The sequence below is a fragment of the Aquarana catesbeiana genome, linkage group LG08 (assembly GCF_042186555.1).
Source record: "Aquarana catesbeiana isolate 2022-GZ linkage group LG08, ASM4218655v1, whole genome shotgun sequence".
NCBI classification, from domain to species: Eukaryota; Metazoa; Chordata; class Amphibia; order Anura; family Ranidae; genus Aquarana; species Aquarana catesbeiana.
The window spans coordinates 148,115,687-148,135,968 of NC_133331.1; the positions used below are offsets into that span (position 1 = coordinate 148,115,687).

At 43.3% G+C, this 20,282-nt stretch overlaps 1 long non-coding RNA gene across 1 annotated transcript in view; it reads right to left on the reverse strand.

Annotated features, from left to right (window-relative positions):
* Positions 1-10,340: 10,340 nt before the first annotated feature.
* The window catches only part of LOC141105309 (uncharacterized), a 64,201-nt gene continuing 54,259 nt past the window's right edge, over positions 10,341-20,282 (reverse strand). The window contains exon 4 of the long non-coding RNA XR_012235563.1: positions 10,341-11,953. This is a non-coding gene — a long non-coding RNA (uncharacterized lncRNA). The remainder of the gene's footprint in view (positions 11,954-20,282) is intronic.

The following is a 20,282-nucleotide window of genomic DNA, read 5'->3' on the forward strand; positions in this document are numbered from 1 at the left end:
ACGAAATTTAAAGGAATATTACACTTTTATTGTTTCACTTTAAGCATTAATAAAATCACTGCTCCCAAAAAAACGTCTGTTTTTGAAACTTTTTTTTGCATGGATCCATGTCCCCTGGGGCAGGACCCAGGTCCCCAAACACTTTTTATGACAATACCATGCATATAAGCCTTTAAAATTAGCACTTTTGATTTCTCCCATGGACTTTTAAAGGGTGTTCCGCGGCTTTCGAATTTGCCGCGAACACCCCAAATTGTTCGCTGTTCGACTCAAACTCGAAGCTCATCCCTACCGGTCATGTGTCCCAGATGATTGACAAGAGGGAGGGTGGAGAGGCGATCTCTCTTCCTGCTCCGTGGGAAGTGAGGTCAGGAGCCCAGGCACCGAAGGAGGCAGACTACGAGGGACCCCCTAGCAACAGGCATTTAGAGGTGAGTAAAAAAAAAAAAAAAAAATTTTCTCCAAATTTTTTTAAAATTTTTTTTAAGAACATTACTAATTTTTTTTTTTGGGAGGTGGAACTCCACTTTAAAGCCATCAAATTAAAATTAGAAAACCTATTTTCAAAAGGTTGGTCATATTAAACTCACTGCAATTAGTATGTGTCAGATACTCAAAAAATGTGCCAATTAGAACTACAATTGCGTAAAAGATTAAAAGCAGACTAGTTACTGTCAAAAATACATTTGTCCTGGAACATCATTACTGTGCAAATAGGAAAGTATATTTTACACTACTCACCTGTTTTACCTACAGTGCCAAGCAAGAGTCTTAGAAACTCATTGACAAAAAGGGCTTATTTAGACTAGGGTTTTAAAATGTGGTACGTATGTCGTTTAACATATATACAACATATTATTATGCATGATACCATCTAAACCATAGAGCTAAGAAGAAGTGTAAGGATCATGATTATATATAAACAATTAACATAACTTCAGTTTGGAAGCAAGGACCATCAATACTGCTTAGGAATATACAGCACTGCAGATAAGCTGTGAACCGGGAAGGAAGAGGAACCAGTGAGTTCTGCGACCAGCCAGAAGAGATTTGAAAAAGGTAAGTGAAAAAACGTTCTTCCAGCAGGGATGGGGGGGGATCTTTAAGGATGATATGCAAGCAAAGGAATTATTTTATGTATGAGAACACCCCCCCCCATCACTACAGCCTAAAACTAACACATATAACCAGTGTCAGATGGTGTCTGAACACTGAACACCTGTTTCTGTGCCTCTGCACTGGCTATACATGAATGCTCCCTATATTTGAGTTTATAGACATACCAGCATGTCTGACAGTTGCCTAGTATTAATGGGTAGCTTTAGAGTCGGTCTGTCTTTTTTACAATCATTTTAAGCCTAGAACTATCAATGTTAGGCTTTTGGACCATTTCCTTTTGATTAGTATTATGTAGTGTAACAAGTTATTAAATCTTTATGGTGGTTTTCAAAAGGATTCAATGACCTTAATGCAGAATTTGATTTAAGTTGCTAGAAAAATATGTACTGATGTTGGAGTTAGGCTGGCCATGAATAGACTAATCCCCCCCCCCCCCGATCTGATGGTCGATTGTCAAGCTGAAATGTCAGAAATAGTAAATTCTGCATATTACCTAGCCATTCTTTCCAACTGTTAACCATGTAGTCTACTAGACAAACCACGAGTAACAGCATTGAGTTCCAGTGCTACAAACATCTGGGTACCTCACATGTTCTATTTTAAGCAACCGCTGATTGGATGCTGTTTTTTCAGCATGCCCATTCAACAGAAATTGGCTATTTAGCCGGGTTCCGTCGGACAGGCTGGTGTGCACAGGGGTCGAATGTCGACCGGTTCCTGTTGAACTGGCCGATATTCGGCCAGTGTGTACTGGGCTTAAATACCTACAGGCATTAGATGATCCAGAATTTTTGGACAGATAAGGCAAGGATCCAGCGTCTATGGTGTAGAGAACAACAACCTCAAATGGGCATTTTGTCGAGACAATGTTTCCCCTCTGGTGGATCAGAATCCCGCTCCTCCCATCTGGTCTGGAAGACATTGTGAGATCCGTGGGATCATACACATAGGTCTAACCACTCACTATAGCCAGCTTTAGATACATTTTAAGAAAATTATTTGTCAGCTTTTAGTAGACTAATGTTGTTAATACCACATACAATCATATGTGACAGCACCAAATGATTCATTTAGGAAATATATATACATACACACACACATACTGTATATGTATACATATATACCCTTTTACACACACACACACTTCTCCAGATATATTTTGTAAGCTTCAGGAATCGTATGCAAAATTCTTTTTTACAAGTTTACAAGCTGTTAACATGCCTGTATCCAAGTAGAGCAGGGAACTGTTATCTTGTGCTGCAGGCTCCTCTAGGATACAATGGGATTTTAAAGGCTGTAAAGCCATCCAGTCAATGCCAGAGGCCAAAAGTCAAGCACTCCCCACTGACAGGCCCTGGTGTAAATATATCATAGCCTTTGAAAAATAGTGTCCCTAGGATAGAGGACCAGATTTGGCAGGATCCAGCAAGATTTAACAGAGGATCTGTACAATGTGAACTTCTAAGGGCTTTATCTATTGACTGATGAAGAAATTATCATCCTTTCTTTAGATGAACAGCTTTTTAAGCAATTATGAATACAAGCCTTTGTCAAATATGTACACTTAATTAAATGTTTTCTTTACTTATCACTTCTGCCTTACTGAACAGAACTCTCAAAGAACTTTTATCATTTCATCAAAGTTCTTTATAAGCCATCTTTGTTTCTACAGCAAAAGTGGTTTGGTCACACACATATAGCCAGTGGAAAGTCATATGGAAATATTTCATAGCCTACCACTCTTAATTTAAAGGCCAAGTCTGCCTTTTAGTACGTGTTACATGTTCAACCCATATTTAGGGCATAAGATGTAACATGATGCTAAGCAGACCCACCCTCCTGAGCCCTCACTGACAGCGTGCTGGAGCTCTTCTCCCCAGTAGTAGCTGTCAAATCCGAATTGTGTGCAGCTGTGAGTGGCTCCGCCTACACAACCACATCATTCATTCATCCGTGAATCAATGAACTACAATTCCCATCTACTACAGGGGCAGACAGACTTGAAGTTATCATTGGAACACAGGTGCTGTGATTACCACACTTGTAGTCCATTAACACTTACCCCAGTTCTCAAACTGAAAGTCTGTACTGCAGTATTGAAAAGTAGCAGGAGGAGTTGCCTACAGAGACTTGGGCATTTCACCCAGAATAAACTTATCACGGTTGCAATGCTTTGCAGGTCAATTTGCAAAAAATAAATAATTAAATGCACTTCTTTTTTTTTGCATATTTGGGTGCATTTGTTTCTTATTGCAAAAAGTGGACTTAGCATTTACCTTGCCCATGGGCAAGATGTTCCTCTGTCCGATCTGACAAAAAAACACAAAAAAACGTAAAAAGTAGTAGTAAACTCTTCCATAAAAAGAGAGAGAAAAAAAAAAACACTTCTCCCTGCAAGTTGAAGTGTCACTAAAAGCTACATCATAAAAACCTCTCAATAGATGGTGTATTACATGCTGTTCAAACTCACTCAGTCACCAAGATATGTTTTCTGTATTCTGCAAAAACCTGGTTAATCCTTCTACTCTCTCTTTTTGTTCATGTCCTCAATTCTGCTAGGGATTTTTCAGCTGTGGTGGCAACTCTGCACATGCTCAGTTTTCAGTGAGGTTTCTATGCTGAGCATTTCCTCCCTAAGCATCTAAGCAGCCCATGTGAATATAGAGTGGTGGCTTCCACCTCCCTTTTATTCTAAGACACAGGCTGGAGGGGCGTGACACAGCCTGTGACTGGCAGAAATCTGCTCACACCATGTTATTGTCAAGAAATAAAGATTTGATTTCGTATACATTTGTATGATTTAAAACAGTTTATTGATATTATTTATTTTTACTCTGTATTCAAAAGGCATTTTTTTTTGTTTTTTTTAACTGACCAGTAGCAGAGGACTAGAAGCTCCTCCTGCTTATGTTTCCCTGCAGACAAGCTGGGAAAGAGCTAGATCATGTGACTGCTGTATATCGATTAGGAAAAAAAGTACTTAGATGTTTTATTTTTTAAATAAACATATTACACAGTGCCATCATCCACATACAGAAATTGAAGTGACAAGGTAAATTAAACAGTGTGTGTTTAGTATCACTTTAAGGACATAAGGTGCTAGTATGCAATGCACTGCATACTAGCACATTACGAAAGACCTACACATAAATTCACCTGTTATAAAAAAAAAGATATAAATGCAATCTTTTTGCAAGTAAAAATAAAATGTGCATTTATTATTTTTTTACACTGGAGCCTGTAAAGCATTGCACCCGCAATCAACAGATCACGGATGCAATGCCAAGTAGGGATGAGCCGAACGCCCCCCGGATCGGTTCGTACCAGAACATACTGAACAGGCAGAAAATTTGGCAGAACACACAAACACCGTTAAAGTCTATGGGACACGAACATGAATAATCAAAAGTGCTCACTTTAAAGGCTTATATGCAAGTTATTGCCATAAAACGTGTTTGGGGACCTGGGTCCTGCCCCAGGGGACATAAATCAATGCAAATTTTTTTTTTAAAAACGGGCCGTTTTTTCAGGAGCAGTGATTTTTTTTAATGCTTAAAGTGAAACAATAAAATGAAATATTCCTTTAAATAGCGTGCCTGGGGGTGTCTATAGTATGCCTGTAAAGTGGCGCATTTCCATTACCAGACCCGAAGGGCCTGGTAATGGACTGGGGGAGGATCCCATGCTCTTTTTTTCAATGAGTTTTATTTATATTGCCGAGACCCGACAATTCATTACAGCCGCAATCAGTTTTTAACCACTTGACGACCGCCTCACGCCGATTTACGTCGGCAAGGTGGCACGAACAGGCAAAATCACGTACATGTACGTGATTTGCCTTCCACGGGTGGGGGGTCCGATCGGACCCCCCCCCCCGGTGCCCGAGGCGGTCGTCTTTTCTCCCACGGCGATCGGAGATGAGGGGGAGGCCATCCGTTCGTGGCCCCCCCCTCGTGATCGCCGCCGGCCAATGAGAACATTCCTTTGCTGCTGTATGCTAAACAGCAGCAAAGAAAATGATGTCATCTCTCCTCGGCTCGGTAATTTCCGTTCCGGCCTGAGGAGAGAAGACAAGTGAGTGAGTGCACAACACACACACACACAGTAGAACATGCCAGGCACACAAAACACCCCGATCCCCCCCCCCCGATCAACACCCCGATCCCCCCCCCAATCACCCCCCCCCCCCTGTCACAAACTGACACCAGCAGTTTTTTTTTTTTTTTCTGATTACTGCATTGGTGTCAGTTTGTGACAGTTACAGTGTTGGGACAGTTAGTATTACCCCCCTGTAGGTCTAGGATACCCCCCTAACCCCCCCTAATAAAGTTTTAACCCCTTGATCACCCCCTGTCACCAGTGTCACTAAGCGATCATTTTTCTGATCGCTGTATTAGTGTCGCTGGTGACGCTAGTTAGTGAGGTAAATATTTAGGTTCGCCGTCAGCGTTTTATAGCGACAGGGACCCCCATATACTATCTAATAAATGTTTTAACCCCTTGATTGCCCCCTAGTTAACCCTTTCACCACTGATCACCGTATAACTGTTACGGGTGACGCTGGTTAGTTTGTTTATTTTTTATAGTGTCAGGGCACCCGCCGTTTATTACCGAATAAAGGTTTAGCCCCCCGGTCGCCCGGCGGTGATATGCGTCGCCCCAGGCAGCGTCAGATTAGCGCCAGTACCGCTAACACCCACGCACGCAGCATACGCCTCCCTTAGTGGTATAGTATCTGTACGGATCAATATCTGATCTGATCAGATCTATACTAGCGTCCCCAGCAGTTTAGGGTTCCCAAAAATGCAGTGTTAGTGGGATCAGCCCAGATACCTGCTAGCACCTGCGTTTTGTCCCTCCGCCCGGCCCACCCAAGTGCAGTATCGATCGATCACTGTCACTTACAAAACACTAAACGCATAACTGCAGCGTTCGCAGAGTCAGGCCTGATCCCTGCGATCACTAACAGTTTTTTTGGTAGCATTTTGGTGAGCTGGCAAGCACCAGCCCCAGGCTGCGCCAGATTAGCGCCAGTACCACTGACACCCACGCACGTACCATACACCTCCCTTAGTGGTATAGTATCTGAACGGATCAATATCTGGTCCGATCAGATCTATACTAGCGTCCCCAGCAGTTTAGGGTTCCCAAAAACGCAGTGTTAGCGGGATCAGCCCAGATACCTGCTAGCACCTGCGTTTTGCCCCTCCGCCCGGCCCAGCCCAGCCCACCCAAGTGCAGTATCGATCGATCACTGTCACTTACAAAACACTAAACGCATAACTGCAGCGTTTGCAGAGTCAGGCCTGATCCCTGCGATCGCTAACAGTTTTTTTGGAAGCTTTTTATTGAACTGGCAAGCACCAGCGGCCTAGTACACCCCGGTCGTAGTCAAACCAGCGCTGCAGTAACACTTGGTGACGTGGCGAGTCCCATAAGTGCAGTTCAAGCTGGTGAGGTGGCAAGCACAAGTAGTGTCCTGCTGCCACCAAAAAGACAAACACAGGCCCGTCATGCCCATAGTGCCCTTCCTGCTGCATTCGCCAATCCTAATTGGGAACACACCGCTTCTGCAGCGCCCGTACTTCCCCCATTCACATCCCCAACCAAATGCAGTCGGCTGCATGAGAGGCATTTTCTTTATGTCCTCCCGAGTACCCCTACCCAACGAACCCCCCCAAAAAGATGTCGTGTCTGCAGCAAGCGCGGATATAGGCGTGACACCCGCTATTATTGTCCCTCCTGTCCTGACAATCCTGGTCTTTGCATTGGTGAATGTTTTGAACGCTACCATGCACTAGTTGAGTATTAGCGTAGGGTACAGCATTCCACAGACTAGGCACACTTTCACAGGGTCTCCCAAGATGCCATCGCATTTTGAGAGACCCGAACCTGGAACCGGTTACAGTTATAAAAGTTAGTTACAAAAAAAGTGTAAAAAAATATATATATATATAAAATAAAAAAAAATAGTTGTCGTTTTATTGTTCTCTCTCTCTATTCTCTCTCTCTATTGTTCTGCTCTTTTTTTACTGTATTCTATTCTGCAATGTTTTATTGTTATTGTTATTGTTATTATGTTTTATCATGTTTGTTTTTCAGGTATGTAATTATTTATACTTTACTGTTTACTGTGCTTTATTGTTAACCATTGTTAACCATTTTTTTGTCTTCAGGTACGCCATTCACGACTTTGAATGGTTATACCAGAATGATGCCTGCAGGTTTAGGTATCATCTTGGTATCATTCTTTTCAGCCAGCGGTCGGCTTTCATGTAAAAGCAATCCTAGTGGCTAATTAGCCTCTAGACTTCTTTTACAAGCCGTGGGAGGGAATGCCCCCCCCCCCCCACACCGTCTTCCGTGTTTTTCTCTGGCTCTCCTGTCTCAACAGGGAACCTGAGAATGCAGCCGGTGATTCAGCCAGCTGACCATAGAGCTGATCAGAGACCAGAGTGGCTCCAAACATCTCTATGGCCTAAGAAACCGGAAGCTACGATCATTTTATGATTTCACCGGATGTAAATAGCGCCATTGGGAAATTGGGGAAGCATTTTATCACACCGATCTTGGTGTCATCAGATGCTTTGAGGGCAGAGGAGAGATCTAGGGTCTAATAGACCCCAATTTTTTCAAAAAAGAGTACCTGTCACTACCTATTGCTATCATAGGGGATATTTGCATTCCCCGAGATAACAATAAAAATGATTAAAAAAAAAAAAAAATGAAAGGAACAGTTTAAAAATAAGATAAAAAAGCAAAAAAATAATAAAGAAAAAAAAAAAAAAAAAAAAAAAAAAAAAGCACCCCTGTCGCCCCCTGCTCTCGCGCTAAGGCGAACGCAAACGGCGGTCTGTCGTCAAACGTAAACAGCAATTGCACCATGCATGTGAGGTATCGCCGCGAAGGTCAGATCGAGGGCAGTAATTTTTGCAGTAGACCTCCTCTGTAAATCTAAAGTGGTAACCTGTAAAGGCTTTTAAAGGCTTTTAAAAATGCATTTATTTTGTTGCCACTGCACGTTTGTGCGCAATTTTAAAGCATGTCATGTTTGGTATCCATGTACTCGGCCTAAGATCATCTTTTTTATTTCATCAAACATTTGGGCAATATAGTGTGTTTTAGTGCATTAAAATTTAAAAAAGTGTGTTTTTTCCCCAAAAAATGCGTTTGAAAAATCGCTGCGCAAATACTGTGTGAAAAAAAAAAAATGAAACACTCACCATTTTAATCTGTAGGGCATTTGCTTTAAAAAAATATATAATGTTTGGGGGTTCAAAGTAATTTTTTTGCAAAAAAAAATAACTTTTTCATGTAAACAATGAGTGTCAGAAAGGGCTTTGTCTTCAAGTGGTTAGAAGAGTTGGTGATGTGTGACATAAGCTTCTAAATGTTGTGCATAAAATGCCAGGACAGTTCAAAACCCCCCCAAATGACCCCATTTTGGAAAGTAGACACCCCAAGCTATTTGCTGAGAGGCATGTCGAGTCCATGGAATATTTTATATTGCGACACAAGTTGCGGGAAAGAGACAAATTTTTTTTTTTTTTTTTTTGCACAAAGTTGTCACTAAATGATATATTGCTCAAACATGCCATGGGAATATGTGAAATTACACCCCAAAATACATTCTGCTGCTTCTCCTGAGTACGGGGATACCACATGTGTGAGACTTTTTGGGAGCCTAGCCGCGTACGGGACCCCGAAAACCAAGCACCGCCTTCAGGCTTTCTAAGGGCGTGAATTTTTGATTTCACTCTTCACTGCCTATCACAGTTTCGGAGGCCATGGAAAGCCCAGGTGGCAAAAAACCCCCCCAAATGACCCCATTTTGGAAAGTAGACACCCAAAGCTATTTGCTGAGAGGTATAGTGAGTATTTTGCAGACCTCACTTTTTGTCACAAAGTTTTGAAAATTGAAAAAAGAAAAAAAAAAAAAAGTTTTTTCTTGTCTTTCTTCATTTTCAAAAACAAATGAGAGCTGCAAAATACTCAACATGCCTCTCAGCAAATAGCTTGGGGTGTCTACTTTCCAAAATGGGGTCATTTGGGGGGGGGTTTGTGCCACCTGGGCATTCCATGGCCTCTGAAACTGTGATAGGCAGTGAAGAGTGAAATCAAAAATTTACACCCTTAGAAATCCTGAAGGCGGTGCTTGGTTTTCGGGGCCCCGTACGCGGCTAAGCTCCCAAAAAGTCCCACACATGTGGTATCCCCATACTCAGGAGAAGCAGCTGAATGTATTTTGGGGTGCAATTCCACATAGGCCCATGGCCTGTGTGAGCAATATATCATTTAGTGACAACTTTTTGTAAATATTTTTTTTTTTTTTGTCATTATTCAATCACTTGGGACAAAAAAAATAAATATTCAATGGGTTCAACATGCCTCTCAGCAATTTCCTTGGGGTGTCTACTTTCCAAAATGGGGTCATTTGGGGGGGGTTTGTACTGCCCTGCCATTTTAGCACCTCAAGAAATGACATAGGCAGTCATAAACTAAAAGCTGTGTAAATTACAGAAAATGTACCCTAGTTTGTAGACGCTATAACTTTTGCGCAAACCAATAAATATATGCTTATTGACATTTTTTTTACCAAAGACATGTGGCCGAATACATTTTGGCCTAAATGTATGACTAAAATTTAGTTTATTGGATTTTTTTTATAACAAAAAGTAGAAAATATCATTTTTTTTCAAAATTTTCGGTCTTTTTCCGTTTATAGCGCAAAAAATAAAAACTGCAGAGGTGATCAAATACCATCAAAAGAAAGCTCTATTTGTGGGAAGAAAAAGACGCAAATTTCGTAGGTACAGCATTGCATGACCGCGCAATTAGCAGTTAAAGCGACGCAGTGCCAAATTGGAAAAAGACCTCTGGTCCTTAGGCAGCATAATGGTCCGGGGCTCAAGTGGTTAATGACAATTTTTCCTTTAGAAATGTCATTTTGCTGTGGTACTGTTCTAAACATGGGAAAAATGTGCCACTTTACAGGCATACTATAGACACCCCCCAGGCACGATATTTAAAAGGAATATTTCATTTTTATTGTTTCACTTTAAGCATTAAAAATATCACTGCTCCAGAAAAAACTGCAATTTAAAAAAAAAAATGTTGCATTGATGTATGTCCCCTGGGGCAGGTCCCAGGTCCCCAAACACTTTTTATGACAATAACTTGCATATAAGCCTTTAAAATGAGCACTTTTGATTTTTCATGTTAGTGTCCCATAGACTTTAACGGTGTTCCAGCGGCTTTCAAATTTGCCCCGAACACCGCATATTGTTCGTAGAACATCCGAACAACCAAAGTTCGGCCTGAACTTATGCTCGGGGCGAACTGTTCGCCCATCCCTAATGCCAAGATCCTGCAGACTCTCAGTACACTGTCTGTCCATACCATCGATATGGGCAGGTAGTTACTGAATTGCAGGAAGAAACAATGAACTACGAGGATGCTCACCAGGGGCCTCACAGTTCATTGAGAGCTACAAACAGTCGTCCGCTGTGTACTTGTAGTTAATTTATTTACAGAACACTGTGACTAAATGATGTGGCCACGCTGTTTTTAAATTGTGACAGTGGGTGCCGGGTGAGGATCCTTCGCCCACTGCCACAGGGAGAGGGGGATCGGAGGGAGAGGAGGCAGGAGCTCGAACATGTTATATCCTATATACAGGTGTAATGTGACATGTATCAAGGGTGAACCTAGCCTTTAAAATGAAGCCTTCCAGCCTCACTCTGTCACCACTGACAGGGCTTCCATCTTCACCCAGTCTTCTTCCCAGGTTCACAAGCTCTGGCCATTTGATTGGCTGAGCCGTGATGATGTCACTCCCACGCAGGCACATGGAAGACACAGCTGCGGTATGGAGCAAAGTGATGGCATTAGTATGGCATTGGCTGCAGAAATAGTGACTATCGCCTAAATGATGCAGGTTTAGGAGATATTCCTTGTGCCAACAGGTAAGCTTTATTATAAGCTTACCTGTAGGTAAAAAAGTGTCCAAGCGATGTTTACTACCGCTTTAACAGATTAAAAAAAAAATGATAAAAACTTATCATGGATCGGCCTCATACATGCGGTCAAGATGACCATTCTTCCAAAGATCCTATACTATTTCAGGACTCTAGCAGTCTGGTTCCCAGTGTTCTATCTACGCTCGCTTCAGAACAGATTCCTGTCCTTCATTTAGGCCAACAAACGCCCCAGGGTCACCCACTCTACTCTGTGTACCCATAAATTACGAGGTGGACTAGGCGTTCCGAAGATCGCAAAGTACAATCTAGCAGCGCAAATTGCTCCGCTCGCCATGTTCCAGCCTACGACGGACATCCCTCTTTGGGTCCTTCGGGAAAATCCTTATTCCGCAACAGTACCAGTTTCTGCGCTACTATGGCTTCCGCCTAAAATACGCCCCCCTTCTCTCAGTCCCTTAATGGCACATAGCCTAAACCTTTGGGACTCACTACAGTATTCAGGCAGGCTCATGTTGCTGTTCCTCCCCCTTCTTCCCCTCTTGTACAACCCTATGTTCCCTCCAGGACTTGAGCAACCCCATGCTTTCTCGTGGTGGCCCGTGCACGGATTCTTGCAGGTTCACCACCTCCTTGGATTGTGCGCCTTTCCTTCGTGGTCCTTGGTCCAGGAATCTCATGAAGCCCCCTCAGTGGAATTTTTCTGCTACATTCAATTGCGACACTGGATAACGTCTCTTAGGCGCCACAACACCTTCTCGTATCAGAAAACAGCCTTCAAGTAGATGTTACATTTCTCCCTCAATTCCACTGGTGCTCCGATCTCGCCTTCCTATGTGCCCAATTAGGAACGGGACCTATTGTACCAGAAAAACAAAAAAACTGATAAACTAAAAAATATGCAGCCAATTAATTTTCCAAGAGGACTACAATAGCAAAAACCGAACTGAAGTCACAGGTAGACTAACAACCTCTATTTTCCTAGTTTTATCTTTAATTCCATCTGACAGCAACTCTGCAGGGTCTCTAAATATGACTGTGCTGTTTAACCGACAGCAACTAAAAGACACAGTGCTGTCAGAAATTCAAGGTAGTTAGTTCTCAACTTCGCTGCAATGCAATTCTATGGGAGGGCACTTGTACAAGTGTGTGGCTATATAGCATAGAGCACTGAAGTGTGAGGGCATGACGCAGCATTTTCAATCGGGGGAAAACGCTACTTTAAGGCGTTTTTCAGCAAAAAACGGTTTCAAATCTTGGCATACAGCGGTACAGATCTATAAAGAGATCAAATAGTGCGAGCTCTTAATTGGGTGTGGTAAACATGCTTCCAATTAAATAACTGCGCAAAGTGATGTTCAGTGAAGTCATTGTGATATCTGTTTAGACACAATTTACCAGCACATGGTCTACTACAAGTGAGGGATTCCAGTTAACATTTGTTCAATGAATCTTTCTATTATACTTCTATTTATAGCAACAGCCATAATCACTGTTAAATGTGTCAACCTCTGGATCCCCAGCCCTTTTTTCAGCTTAAAATTCCATGCATTTCCTACTGGCCAATAGACACCAGCTGGCAAAGTATTCTGGGACTTGACAATAGCAGCTGGACACTCTGGGGTTGCCTGACAAGTTAACTGTAAATAATAAAACCACTACACTAAGAGGAACAAAGAAGTATGCAGGAAATAAAGACATAAGAACTAGAAATGTATGCAATCTGCCGCAGTAGGCTAGATATGAAAGAGGGTCCAAAAGGGGGCTTACAATTGATTTAAAGCTGAGTTCCACCCAAAAGTGGAACTTCTGCTTTAAGCATTCCTGACCCCCACATTTAAGCACATTTTCCGCTTTAAGCACTCCTGATGCCACATTTAGTATGTAATTTTTTTTTTTTTTGGGGGGGGGGCGGAAATCTAGTTTTGAGAGGTACCTAGCTCCCATTTCTGCTCATGATGCCGCAGAAGTTCTCCTCTCCCTCTCTGCAATCTTCTGGGACACGTCACAGGTCCCAGAAGATTGCCCGGCCATTCAGAACGTGCAGCGCGATGCCCGCAAGCTGTCACAGCCGGGTGCCCACACTTGCAATGCCGGCGCCATGGAGAGGAGAAGGAGAGAAGCTAGGCTTCGGGTGGCCACATCGCTGGACCGTGGGACAGGTAAGTGTCTGTTTATTAAAAGTCAGCAGATACACTTTCTGTGTTTATTAAAAAAGTCAGCAGCTACAAAAATGGGTGGAATGCCACTTTAAGAATCTATTGATAGGAATGTCAAAACATATTTGGGCAGATTTGCTAAAAGAGTTGAGAGCCTTTACTCAAACAACTATGTGAATATTCACTTTAACCACTTCCTGACCGGCTCCCCAACATATACGGCAGCAGGTTGGCTCTCCTGCGCAAATCGCCGTATATTTACGGCACTTTCTTTAAGAGCCATAGCAGGCGATTGTGGGCACGAGAGCCAGAACGGGGATTTGTGTGTGTAAACACACAAATCCCTGTTCTGACAGGGGAGGAGAGACAGATCGTGTGTTCCTAAGTAGGAGCAGCGATCTGGCTCCTCCTCTAGTCAGTCACATCCCCTCACAATTAGAAACACACCTAGGGAACACCTTTAACCCCTTGATGGCCCCTAAAATAAGGATAAAATATGATCGGCTACTATAGGCACTCTACACATCATTACTGCCTTAAGAAAATATGCGCTACGTACCAAGTGCAGAGTTGAGAGGTGCGCTACGTACCGAGTGCAGGGTTGAGAGGTGCACTACGTACCGATTGCAGGGTTGAGAGGTGCGCTACGTACCGAGTGCAGGGTTGAGAGGTGCGCTACGTACCGAGTGCAGGGTTGAGAGGTGCACTACGTACCAAGTGCAGGGTTGAGAGGTGCGCTACGTACCAAGTGCAGGGTTAAGAGGCGTGCTACATACCGAGTGCAGGGTTGAGATGCGCACTACGTACTGAGTGCAGGGTTGAGAAGTGCGCTATGTACCAAGTGCAGGGTGGAGAAGTGCGCTACGTACTGAGTGCAGGGTTGAGAAGTGCGCTATGTACCAAGTGCAGGGTTGAGAAGTGCGCTATGTACCGAGTGCAGGGTTGAGAGGTGCGCTACGTACCGAGTGCAGGGTTGAGAGGTGCACTGTGTAGAGTGCAGGCTCCCCCAGACCTGCTGATTCTTCTCTTCACAAGGCCACTTGCAATGATCCTGGGTAGGCAGACTCCATGGCACAGCTGGACTGGCTTCACCGATGTGGCTATTGGCTGTGGCACACTTGTATCACTAACGCCAGCTGGTTTATTTACACCCATGTTGCCAGGAGAAACAGCCTGCAACTTCAAAAGTCAAGACAGTCAACGGCTCTCACAGGACTAAGAGTTTATCTGCCTTCCCCTCTAGCTGGGGTTACTGTTGCCCTGGCAGACCCAAAAATTGGTGGTTCCTCTGAACTGGCAACCAGCGGGGCTTGCACACTTGGAGACTTCCAGGCTCCTTTTTCTCAGCAACTTCCTTTTTTAATATGTCCCACTCTTGCAGTCACTTCACTGCACAGTCCACATAACTTTTGCTCAGTTTAAACAATGGATCGCTGTCTCCAATTTTTCTGGCATGTACAACACCTGCAACACCAAATGCACCTTCACAGCTCTGTAGAGCATGAACAGTTTCTGGCATGTGCTTATGGTTTTGGGGTGAGGATCACCTGTTGCCTGCATCCAAGTCAAGCCGCCGACCTCCCCGTCCGAGCCGAATAGAGCCACCCTAGCCGAGCCAGCCGACTCGCCTCCTTGCCCGAGCCGAGCAGACCCGCCCCTTGCCCGAACCAAGCTGGGACACTCGCCCTCAGCTTATTTCCACTCGCCTAATATGAGCAGGTGAGTGGAAAGTTTGAGGGCTGCATTACATCACTTTTTAAAGTTGTATTCTGTCGTACGGAAATTTTTGTAAGTCGACTAACCTCTTTTCAATATGGAGACTACCATGGAAAAAAAAAAAATGGACAATGATTTGTCCGATATTCTAATCGTGTGTATGAGTCCTAAGGTTTTAATAGCAAATCTTCTAAATCTTGAGCCAGCTGAGCTGGGGATAGAGGTTTACCTAAGGACACTAATCTAAACTGAGTTTGTTCAGTATATGCAGGCCTATTGCCACAAGATGGGGCTTTGCTTAGTGTCCAACCTCCTAGTAGCACCAACTTTTACATGGTGTTGAAGTCCATTTCCCCAAATGAATGCTGGGAGAAATACAGATACCAAACAAATACAAGTACAGGAACATGATACACAAACCTTCTGCAGCATGGAACGCTTTTGAAAAATAAGGTTCATAAGTCACACAATGCTAACTATAATTTCGGAGTTGATCCAACAGTGATTAACATTTGACAGGTATCAGATTTCCTTGCCTTGGTCACAACCCAATGCCAGGGGATACAGGTTTCGTGCTGCAATGTACTTTAAACATGAAACTTTTTCCAATTTATTTTTGGATTCACTCTGTTCCTTATGTAAATATAATTCCCTGGTTCCTGGAAAATGAACAAAACATTGTCCAAAATATTTTGTTGGATAAATTCCCAGAATATAAATAAAAAGATGGCAATCGAAAGTTTATTTTAAGAATACATGTGGTAAGCTGCCTTTCATAACTTAATGGGAAAGGCAACAACAACAACACACTAAAAATGATAGGTTTATTTAAAGTTATTTGCATTGTGGTAGTTGGGGTTGTCCATTTGGCAGTGTATATGCCTAAAACAACGCTATCAAGTTTTTCTGCTGACTCTTGGGACATTGGGGTTGATTTACTAAAACTGGAGAGTGTGAAATCTGGTGCAGCTCTTCATAGTAACCAATCAGCTTCTAACTTCAGTTTGTTCAATTAAGCTTTGGCGAAAAACCTGGATGCTGATTGGTTTCTTTGCAGAGCTGCACCAGATTTTTCACTCTCCAGTTTTAGTAAATCAACCCCATTGTGATGAAATAAAACTTGGGAACCCAGAAGTATACATGTTTGGCTGGTACAAAGAAAAAGTGTTAACCTGATCCACTACACAACATATTCTGAATGCCTTATGCCGTGTACACACGGGCGGATTTTTTGGCATCAAAGGTCTGACGGTCTTTCCGACGGACTTCCGACTGACCTATGAACGAACGGACTTGCCTACACACAATCACACCAAAGTCCAACAGATTCGTACGTGATAACTGGGCTAAAATAAGGAAGTTGATAGCCAGTAGCCAATGGCTGCCCTAGCATCAGTTTTCGTCCGTCGGACTAGCATACAGACGAACGGATTTTTCAAGCTGACTTGAGTCCGTCAGAAAGATTTGAAACATGTTCCAAATCTAAAGTCTGTCTGATTTTCGACCGAAAAAGTCTGCTGCAGGTCTGATGAAACCCACACAGGGTCGCATTGTCCGACAGATTCGTTCTGTCGGACAAGTTTGGTCGAAAAGTCCGTCCCTGTGTACACGGCATTACGCGTGTGCTTTATCCAAACGTATTCATCAAGTCCTTTTGCTCAGTAAAATGCAAATGCCAGAGATGTTTTATTTATAATATGATATAATATAATGATATACTCAACAGTGCTGAGATACAGGACTCAAGACCATTAGGTGCCGCTGGACTGGGAGTGTCCAAGGAGCGCTCCCTGCAAGACTCGCTATGTCAGTGTACCAAGCCCTCCTGGGCTAATTCGGCTAACATTATTATCAGCGTTACCCCCCTTCCAGATTGTTCACAAAAGGTGTGGCAGAAGTCGAAACAGAGGGAAAGCGTCAAATAAGGGAGAACTGGTCCCTAAGGCATTACCAGTGCATCTACCCCTATTGCCAGTGGGACCCTTGTCCCGGACACAACCTGACCCAACTTGACCCAACATGTTGTAGAACTTGGAATCTAGTAGATTCACCTGCAGGAGTTCCCCCTGCCACTATTCTATACCTGGAACGTGGTTCACTTTCCTGAGCCGCATTACTCTTGGTGCCGCCCTGGTGGTTGATATATATGCCCCTGCAGAGACTTTTCTGGATAGAACCTACATCTGGTTTGTACCATAATCTAGAGCAAGGCGTACTGGCCAAAAGCTTCAAGATATTTATGGGCAGTATTCTCTCCCATGGAGACCAAGTCCATTGAACTGTAGCCACTCTCAAACCAAATGGAGAAACTTGCATCAGTGGTTATTATCTTCCAATACCTGAGAAGAAGAATTCAACCTTTTTAGATTCTGAACCATCAACCACCAATCTTTAGCTGTGCAACACCCCAGGAACAGAGCCCTCCAGCAATCCAATTCCTGGATTTTCAAGTTCCAGACATAGAAAAGGATCCTCTCCAAGCCCTGGAGTAGGACTGTAAATAAGGAATGTGCTTCGACCTAGATACAGCTGCAAAATGTCTCGAAGGAAAATCTTAATCAACTGCTTCCCGAGCAAAGGTTATTGAGGTATACTGAGATTAACACCCCCTGCGACTTTAGCAAGTCCAGCACCGGAGCTAGGAGCTTTGTGAACCTCAGAAGGATGGTCACAAAAAAAAAACAAAGAAGAGACTACTTTCCACTGCAATTACAGAAATCTTTGATGAGGCTGGAAACAACCCGGCACATGAAGCTGCGTGTTTCCTGATGATTATGGGCCCTGCAATCTACCTTTTGCAGAGAGGTCATCATAAGCCCATAACTTTTTCTCCAAGACCCAACACAAGGCAAAGACTGACCCGACTAAGGAAAGAGCAAACCACCTCAGGAGACTTCTCTAAAATCTTATGGCCTGAGATACTCTCAAACACAGCAACCTCAGATGCCTCCCTCACTTAGGAGGGAAACCTGGGCAGTCTCCCATCCAAGTACTAGCCAGGCTTGATCCAAGATCAGGCGCCACAGTGGCTCAGATCACCCCGATGCCATTGGTCCAACATGAGACGTGAACATTGCCAGACCACTGAACCTGAGGGGGGTGGACCTGCCTCACCCTTCTAAGTCATTTAGCTAACTTACATAATAAAGTGACTGTATTAGACAAACTAATATGCAGTTCCACAAGGATGCAGGCCTAGACAATGTTGGTCTACCACTATCCAACCCTGTAAGTATGCAGGTACCCAGGTATGCAAACATGCAGGTATACAAGTATTCTTGCCATTCATGCATCTATGTCTGCAGCTCAAGGCAATAAGCACATATGTATGTATCCCAAGGCAAATAAGCACATATGTATATATCTCTAGACAAATAAACACATATGTATACAGTCCTAGGCAAAAAACAAACAAACAGATATGTATGTAGTCCTAGGCAAATAAGCACATACAGTATCTCACAAAAATAAGTACACCCCTCACATTTTTGTAAATATTTTATTATATCTTTTCATGTGACAACACTGAAGAAATGAAACTTTGCTACAATGTAAAGTAGTGAGTGTACAGCTTGTATAACAGTGTAAATTTGCTGTCCCTCAAAATAACTCAACACACAGTTATTAATGTCTAAACTGATGGCAACAAAAGTGAGTACACCCCTAGGCCCAAAGTGTCAATATTTTGTGTGGCTACCATTATTTTCCAGCACTGCCTTAACCCTCTTGGGCATGGAGTTCACCAGAGCTTCACAGGTTGCCACTGGAGTCATCTTCCACTCCTCCATGACGACATCACAGAGCTGGTGGATGTTAGAGACCTTGCGCTCCTTCACCTACCATTTGAAGATGCCCCGCAGATGCTCAATAGGGTTTAGGTCTAGAGACATGCTTGGCCAATCCATCACCTTTACCGTCAGCTTCTTTAGCAAGGCAGTGGTCATCGGAGGTGTGTTTGGGGTTGTTATGTTGGAATACTGCCCTGCGGCCCAGTCTCCGAAAGGCAGGGGATCACGCTCTGCTTCAGTATGTCACAGTACAAGTTGGCATTCATGGTTCCCTCAATGAACTGTAGCTCTCCAGTGTCGGGAGCACTCATGCAGCCCTAGGCCATGACACTCCCACCACCATGTTTGACTGTAGACAAGACACACTTGTCTTTGTACTCCTCCCCTGGTTGCCGCCACACATGCTTGACACCATCTGAACCTAATAAGTTTATCTTGGCCTTATCAGACCACAGGAATGGTTCCAGTAATCTATGTCCTTAGTCTGCTTGTCTTCAAACTGTTTGCGGGCTTTCTTATGCATCATCTTTAGAAGAAGCTTCCTTTTGGGACGACAGCCACGCAGACCAATTTGATGCAGTGTGTGGCGTATGGTCTGAGCACTGACAGACTGACCTCCCACCCCCACCCCTTCAACCTCTGCAGCAATGCTGTCAGCACTCATACATCTATTTCCCAAAAACAACCTCTGGATATGACGCTGAGCACGTGCACTCAACTTCTTTGGCCGACCATGGCGAGGCCTGTTCTGAGTGGAACCTGTCCTGTTAAACCGCTGTATGGTCTTGGCCACCGTGCTGCAGCTCAGTTTCAGGGTCTTGGCAATCTTCTTATAGCCTAGGCCATCTTTATGTAGAGCAACATTTTTTTTTCAGATCCTCAGAGAGTTCTTTGCCATAAGGGTGCCCTGTTAAACTTCCAGTTACCAGTATGAGAGTGAGAGCGATAACACCAAATTTAATACACCTGCTCCCCATTTACACCTGAGACCTTGTAACAAAAATGAGTGACATGACACCGGGGAAGGAAAATGGCTAATTGGGCCCAATTTGGACATTTTTACTTAGGGTTGTACTCACTTTTGTTGCCAGCGGTTTAGACATTAATGGCTGTGTGTTGAGTTATTTTGAGGGGACAGCAAATTTACACTGTTATACAAGCTGTACACTCACTGCTTTACATTGAAGCAAAGTGTTGTTTCTTCAGTGTTCTCACATGAAAAGATATTAAAAAATTTACAAAAATGTGAGGGGTGTACTCACTTTTGTGAGATACTGTATGTATACAGTTTAATGCAACTAAGCACATATGCATACAGTTTAATGCAACTAAGCACATATGTATACAGTTCAAACTAAGCATATACGTATGCAGTACAAATGAAAACATGCCAGCATGTGTTTAAGCGATATGCATTTATGGAGGCATGCGTTTATGGAAGCATGTAGGTATGTGCTTAAGCAAATATACGTTTAGGTAAAACATGAAAGCGTGTGTCCATGCAAACATGCCCTTACGCAATA